The 8097-nt window shown below is 33.6% G+C and overlaps 1 long non-coding RNA gene across 1 annotated transcript; it reads left to right on the forward strand.

The window, feature by feature from the left end:
* Positions 1 to 812: 812 nt before the first annotated feature.
* Positions 813 to 2952, forward strand: LOC139871889 (uncharacterized). The gene is made up of 3 exons (XR_011766800.1): positions 813 to 950; positions 1869 to 1926; positions 2834 to 2952. It is a non-coding gene; the product is annotated as an uncharacterized lncRNA (long non-coding RNA).
* The last annotated feature ends 5145 nt before the right edge of the window (positions 2953 to 8097 follow it).

Here is an 8097-nt window from a genome sequence, read left to right on the forward strand (position 1 = left end):
TGAGTTGACTTAGGAATATTGTAGTGATGAAATTAGCTAAGTTTGTGTGTTCTAAGGTAAATGATAGCCATTAATCAGTGTTTAAGACTAAGTTAACACTGAGTTGATTTGGAAAATTCGATGAACATGACTCGGGAATAACCCCAAATCATGATTGACAGATATCATGTAGTGGGTCATTAGTGGTGACTCGAGAGTTAGTGTGTAAACCTAGACAAGAGTGTGTGGGGAATGATTCGGGTATCGTGAATTGTAAGTAAACTTGCAGATCAGCGTATAAGCGAGTTTTGACCATTGGGTAGTAATCTTAGCGGACATTGTGTTTGACTTTTGAACCATGTTACTCTTGACCGACGAGAAATGGATTGAACTTTGTAACGTTTGTGGTTGTAGCACGTGTTGTGACTTAGGTCTAATTGTGACCCGTTGTAGTGGTTTGTAGTACCCGTGACTTTTGTTGACTTTGACTGACCAGATTTCGAGGACGGAATCTCTTTAAGGGGGGTAGATTTGTAACATCCTGACGACGGGCTTAGGTGAAATTTACCTTTTGCCCTTAGGATTTATAATGTGCGTTTATATGTTTTTATTTTAATTATATGATTATAATTATTTTATTATTTAGTTAAGACCAGTTCGTGGCAAGAGTCACAGAACTGGTTCGTTTGTTAAATTTGGACTTCGTTATGATCACCTAACGAGGTACGTAAGATTTTAGATAACAGTTAAACACTCGTGTGTTATCGGGCAGGGGTTTATCACTTATTTAAATAACAACTAATCAGACTTCTTTTATTTTTTTTTACTTGATTCGTGACTTCTTTCCCCTTCTCCCTCTCTTGTTCACGACACATACACACATCCACAAACCCTAGCCAAAATTGATGAAGTTTATGTTGAAATTCAAGCCCCAAATTCGAAATTGTGCATCTCTAACATCTAACAATCAGGTTTGTTCTCTTAATTTCGTTTTGATTCTTGATATATTAGGGTTCTTGATAAAAGTCAGACAAATTGCAACTTGTGGCTTGAATCTTGCATTTTGGGTTGTTAATTGTTTGATATTTGTTAAATTAGGGTTCTATAATTAATTGTGGACTTGTAATTAGCCAAAAATTGGGTCGAACCCTGATATAGCTACAGCTCACGGCTGCCACTATTTCTGTTCAATTTCTTGCAGCGGCGCCGCCGCTTGCGGCCGCCTGCTGCCACCAGCCACCGCTCACTGCCACCACCGACCACCTGCTACAACCACCCCTGCTCTTCCCACTGTTTTTGCTGGTGGGCTGCTGCTGCAGCTCACTGTTTCTGTTTCTGTTTCAGGCAGCAAAGCTGCTGCTGCTACTGTTTGACTGCTGACCGCCGTTGCTGGCGACAGCCGGCGACCAACGGTGGTGGTTGGCGGTCGTTTTGAGGTGGTTATCGTTTTTGGTACTCGGAACGGTTTATTTTTGCTTGTTTGAACCCCAACTCATTTGTATAAATTATGTTTGAGTCGTTTTGACCGTGACCCATTTTATTAGTGTTAAATTGGGTTATTAGTTGTAATTGTGGACTTTAGTAAGATATTGTTAGTTTTGGTTCGTGACCCAAAAACCGTGGCCCGTGCCTATGATTCGGGTAATTTAAGATATTATGGTTGCCCGTTTAACCCTCGACCCATTTGGTTGATTTAATTGAATATATACGTATGTATATATAACAATATAATATTATATATACATATATATATATATATATATATATATATATATATATATATATATATATATATATATATATATATATATATATATATATATATATATATATATATTATATTGTTAGTAATTGGGATACGAATTACTAACTGTGAGTATTGTTCTCAGGTGATTCAGACGAGGTGAAGACTCAGTAATATTAGACCACTGAGTTCTGCTGGTATCGGTGAGTGGGCTTATCTTTAGGCATATTGATATATAGTAACAAGTGTAGTTATTGCTCACCTTTATACTTTATATAGAATGTGATAATCTATGAATGCATGTTGATTATTGTTATAATGATATGTAGTAGGTTATACTACAGTATGCCTGATTAGATTGCTCTGTGGTTTTGGTAGCCTTACCAACTTAGAGGGTTGTAGTTGGTCCTTGTGCACATAGGAGACGAAGAAGGTCAACTGTGACCTGAAATGATGGTCTCTAGTTATTATTACCGGTATACCGAAGTTGACACATTTATTTATCAGATGGGGTATATAGACCGAAGTTGATATAGTGTCAGATCGGGTATATGTGTGACAATATATACCGAAGTTGACACATTTATGTATCAGATGGGGTATATAGACCGAAGTTGATACAGTGTCAGATGGGGTATATGTGTGATAATATATACCGAAGTTGACACAGTGTCAGATGGGGTATATATGTGATAGTAATGGAGGGACATCGGTACCACCCTAGCTTGATCCGCTAGTAGCTGTAAGACCTGACATGGTCAACGATCCTTTTGGGATTATAGCCTCAGTGCTATGTTAATGAATAGTTGTGTTGAACTATTGTTACCTTTGGATATAGCAGTGTAGACTATGATTAGATAGTGTCGTTAGTTCCTATAATAGATAGCTAGATGTTGTTATTGCGGTACTGATATGCATATTTTTGCTTAGTATTGCATGTTAGAGGTGTGTAATGCTATGAATTGTGTTATGTTTGACATGACTATGTTGACCTATGCCTTTGACCAATGCATGAACCCAATAGACTAGACTTGGTATTATATAGTGATATCTGTAATGGTATCCCATTCACTTAGCGTTGTGCTAATCCCCCACATTTCTACCCTGCAGGTTATATCATTTTGTATGTTGGGATGGGAGAAGATAGTTATGTCTGGACTATGCTTGACTCACTGAAGAACTCTGATGTTTAATATAATAAAGTAAAATTGTTTTTGAAACGTAACACCACTTGGATTGTAAAGCATATCAATAATATGTTTTATATATACTTATACGACGATGTAATAAATGACTCTCCACTGTGTATTAAAAAAAAAGTATAGTGTTACATTATACGAGTAATATGTTTAACAAATTTTCAAACTTTAAAAAAAGTAAACACTTCCCAGTATGTTTATACGAGAATATGTTTTAACAAATTCTCAATGAATCCTTGACCAAGGAACTAAGTGGGGGCGTTCGTTTCTACTTTGTAGTCGTTTAAACGGCACTGTAGTTCGCACTACTTCCCAACTTGACTTCTCAAGTTGCTTTCTAATCATAGTGATCCATTGAGTGTACGAGCTTTTTCCTACTTAAAATAGTTAATCTCGTGTTTTGTTTTACTGTATAGTCATAGATTAGTCAAGGTTTCGAGTTTGTGTATTAGTTTAATTGTTAGTCTCGTGAGCCTTAACGACTAGTTGTAATGTATCTCATTCTTTAATTCTAATAAAAGTTTTGGCTTTTAAAAAAAAATAAATAAACACAATCATAGTCTTAATTAAGCATCGGTACGGCACACGCTGGTATGCTTTGGCTGTCAGCTGGGTCATGTAACAAACGAAATGAGTGACTTCAGTTTGTGTCTTGCACTCTCGCTGGCTCGTAAACTGCTTAAACGTTATTGACAGGTCATATATGAAGACATAAAGAGTTATACAAAGACTCAAATTTTGTGTATAAACAACTTGTTGAGGTACTGCTTTAAATATAGGGCAAATTACATAAAAAGGTAACATATTTTCATGGTTTTTCTATTTTAGGTAATCTATTTCATTCGAATATAAAAAAATGAGCCTTTTTTCAAAAGTTAATCAAAAAGAGGGGTGTCGTTAACTTTCTCCGTTAAATTCGAAATTTAGGAAGTTTTATAAATCGATTATTTCATGAAAGTTGCTCTAAATCCTTCCATTAACACTCTAAAATCATCTTCTTCATCTGAAACAACACATAGACGTCGAATTTGATCATGAACATTGCGTTTGACTTTTTATCCGAAAATTTGACCACAGAATTCGGATTCGATTCAACGAATTAGATCTTCAAAATTTGCAGACACGATCACTAGATGAAAATGAAGAACTCTGCAATTTTACTTTCCTTGATTTCATTCCGAATCAATCTAGAGGCCAAATTGTGTTGACTTTTCGCATAATGATGAATACGAATCGAATTGCATCGAATTTGTTGTTGTTTACTGGATTTGATGATGAACGTAGCTTAGGATTAGTATAAGGATCATGAATGTAACATCAATTTGTGATGAGAAACATGAATGAAACGAATTCGATTTTTTAACGAAAAAAGTTAACGACACCCCTCTTTTTGATTAACTTTTGAAAAAAGACTCCTTTTTTTATATCCGAATGAAATAGATTACCTAGAATAGGAAAAACATGAAAATAGGTTACCTTTTTATGTAATTTGCCCTTAAATATAATTACCGGACAGTTCAAAACAGATAATGAACACACAACATAATGAGAATATGACACATTACAATACAATAAGGTGAAGGATGTGTATTAAGTTTTTGAATTTTTATTAAGTTTAAATGCAATATGCGTTAAATATACTTACCGGACTGCATTAGGTTTTTGATTTTAGGAAAATGAGAAGTGAAGGATGTGTGATTGGAGGTAAAGGAGTGTGGTATTTATAAAAGTAAAAAAAACAACCAAACGGCTATATATCCGTTTGGGTGTAATACGTGGCACCACATCACTGGCTACACTCGTTTTAAACCTGCAACCCATTTCAGTGATGAGGCCATCACGCCTGAAAATTTTTCCCTCGATCACGCCCCAATATGGCGCGATGGGGTGTTTTGGTGGTGATCACGCTCCGTTAAATATGATCTAAGAGTATTCACTTTGACTTTTGATTTTTTTTTTTCAACTTTGACTTTAAATATATTTTTTTCGTGTTATATAGTATTTGATGAAAAGTATATGAATGTATTCGGTAATAAATATATTTTTTTTATTGGTATAACTTTCATTATATATTATATAACATAAAAACAAAAATATTTAAAGTTAAAAAAAAAAAAAAAAAAGACATTAAAAGTTAAAAGTTGACGCTTTTGATGACAAGCACGAGTAACAAATAAAGTGGTATCACGAATTGCATTTGATAAAATAAAATGATTTGGCATTGAATGTTTTAACTTGTGAAAGATTTAAAAACTCTGATTAATTTATTTCAGAACATCAGTTATGTTTGGTAAGTGTTTTTAATGATGTAAATGGAAATTTAGTGTAAATGATTCTGAGAATATTTCAATTCTTAATAGTTTACTACTGCTTTTTTATTTATCATCATTTCTAATTAGAGGTTATAAAATTATAAATAAACGCATTGAAAACAAAACTATTTAATTAAGATATAAACATATATAAGTTTAAACATGATTCGCCCCTTTGGTTGTGCCACTGTTTCTATCTACAAAAATGATTATACAAAACTGATAAATATATTCACCCACTAGTTATATATATTAGTGTACACATGTGAATTAGCAAAATTAATAATTATAATTGATAATTAACAACAACTACAACAACAACAACAACAACTATAATAATAATAATAATAATAATAATAATAATAATAATAATAATAATAATAATAATAATAATAATAATAATAATCTATATCTATACTATATATAATAACAAAAACAAAAATAGGTCATTTTAAGGAGTCTAAACTAATCTTAATCATCCATTTAATTAACCATCTTTGATCTTAGCCTTTAATTTCTTCCTAAACTTCCTAGTGACATCATAATCCTAGATTGATTTGTTTGATTACAAAAATACCCTTCACATTATTTAAACTGATTGACCGAAACCATAAAGCTACACAAAAAACCCTAAATCCTCTCAATTCCACACACAACGACCATCAATATCGAATATCAATTCGTCCTTTATTGGCTTTGCTTATGTTAATGTTTTGAAATCGATCAATTCCTCTTGACGTTCATCGATGATCTCGAGTATCATCTTCGTCCATCAATCCTTAATTGATTATTCCCTAAAAACCGACCAATTTCATCGTTAATGGCACAGGTATGTGATTTACTCACTTAATTTAACTAATTGCTTGAACGTAGGGTTTATTATTAGCAATTTAACAAAAATCTTAAACTTAGGATTTTGTTTCTATTGATTTTGTTTAATTTTTGTTTGTTTTTTTATACTAATTTCAGTATAAAAGTGTAGAGACTCGATTGCCTTGAATTTTATGGTGAATCCTTTTTGGGTCCTACTCAGCATATCACAATCTAATTTTATCATATACTAGATGAGGAACATCTCTTAGAGTTATGATTAGTTATAGCATCAATTTACATATGTAGTGGCTTCCATTTGTAGTTATAGCAATCTGTTAAGAATTTAGAAATGACATTTGTATTAATGAAGGGTACACTAGAGTATGAGTCGGATTACTCGCCCTTCCCGGGTAACCCGAACGGAGAATACATTTTTATAAAATCTGTTTTGAAGTAGCATTTGAATGTTGCCTTGAGAGTAAACATATTACGGTATATTTTTAACATATTGCGTGTATGCAGGTTTGGAACAAACATCTTGAATCTTCTAATAGAACAATTTTTAAGAATTGTTAGTGTGTGTTGATTTTAATATTGAATAGTTTATTGCTTAATGTAGTTTCAGAAAGGTGTGGGAATGAAATTTGTGGTACGATTATGTAGACTAAAATGTTGTTGGTGAGATTACTTAGACTAGATTGTTTGTTAATATTCTCTTAGAAAAATATGTGTATGTATGGAATTTGTGGTGTGCGTATGGGTTCATTTGTGAAAGTTAATTCTAATTTAGGGTTTTATTTGAGTCGGGTTGATCCGAAATGGTTCTACTCTAATTTAGGGTTTATTCACTAACTTAGATTAATGATGCATAAGATAGTGGTTATTTGCATGTTTGTAATTTGACAAAAAGCTGCTTGAAATATGAAATTTGGGTGTCAAATCGGGTGTAGCAGCAGCTATCGTTGTTACTGTTTCTGTTTGCTGCACCACAGCTGCCACGCGGCTACTGCTGCTGTCGGCAGTGGCTGCTGCTGCTGCTGGCGCGTGATGGCTGTTAGCGGCTCGCAGTGGTTGCTGCTGGCTGCTGTTGCTGTTGTTTGTGTTGCTGCCGCTGCTACTTTCTGTTTCTGTTTTGCAGGTGCGCGTAGCCACCTGCTGCTGCCGGCGTGCAGCTGCCCGCTGCCGGTCAGTGGTGGTTGCCGCCGGTTGGCGGTGGTTGCCGGTTTGCGGTGCGTGTGTCGGTTTATTTGTTTGTTTGGACCACGACCCATTTGTGTAAGTTTATTGGTTTGTATCGCCCATTTGAACTTTAACCCGTTTGAATGACATATATATATATGTGTGTGTGTGTGTGTGTGTGTGTGTGTGTGTATATATATATATATATATATATATATATATATATATATATATATATATATATATATATATATATATTTTGTTTACCCATTTAACTCGCTACCCGTTTGTATTAATTATGTTTGATTAGGTTTTATCATTTTTAGACCATGACCCGTCCGTATTAATTATGTTTAATTATTTGTTTAGTACAACTATAAACATTTTTTATACGTGTTTAGATATTGAAAATAAATGACACTTCTTAACTTTTTTTTTTGTTCTTGCAAAGTCAAAATAATTATGGTTTGTTGGCAACAGAAAACTAAGTACAGTGTTACTATCCAACTTCTTGCATTCTGATGGTTACAAGTTTTGGTACTAATTGCTGATGATTTAATCTTGTAGGCTTGTGATCATGTGAATTTAATTAAAGATTTGATTTGTTTGTGCAAACACAAAAGTATATCAACAAAACCATCCAAAAGTATAAGAGTGGGGTTGAAAGTGGAATTGGAGGTTAACCCACATCTATATATATGCAGCTTACAATGCAAGGAATAGGAAAGCATGTGGTCTTATCAGCTAATTAAATTCAAGTACATTTTAGAACGATGCGAGTGGATTATATGCAATGTGTCTGGCAATGATATGAAGGAACAATATGTTTATTGTAAGTTCATCATATCACTTGTCGTTATAAATTATTACA

Source organism: Rutidosis leptorrhynchoides, chromosome 10 (assembly GCF_046630445.1).
Source record: "Rutidosis leptorrhynchoides isolate AG116_Rl617_1_P2 chromosome 10, CSIRO_AGI_Rlap_v1, whole genome shotgun sequence".
NCBI classification, from domain to species: domain Eukaryota; kingdom Viridiplantae; phylum Streptophyta; class Magnoliopsida; order Asterales; family Asteraceae; genus Rutidosis; species Rutidosis leptorrhynchoides.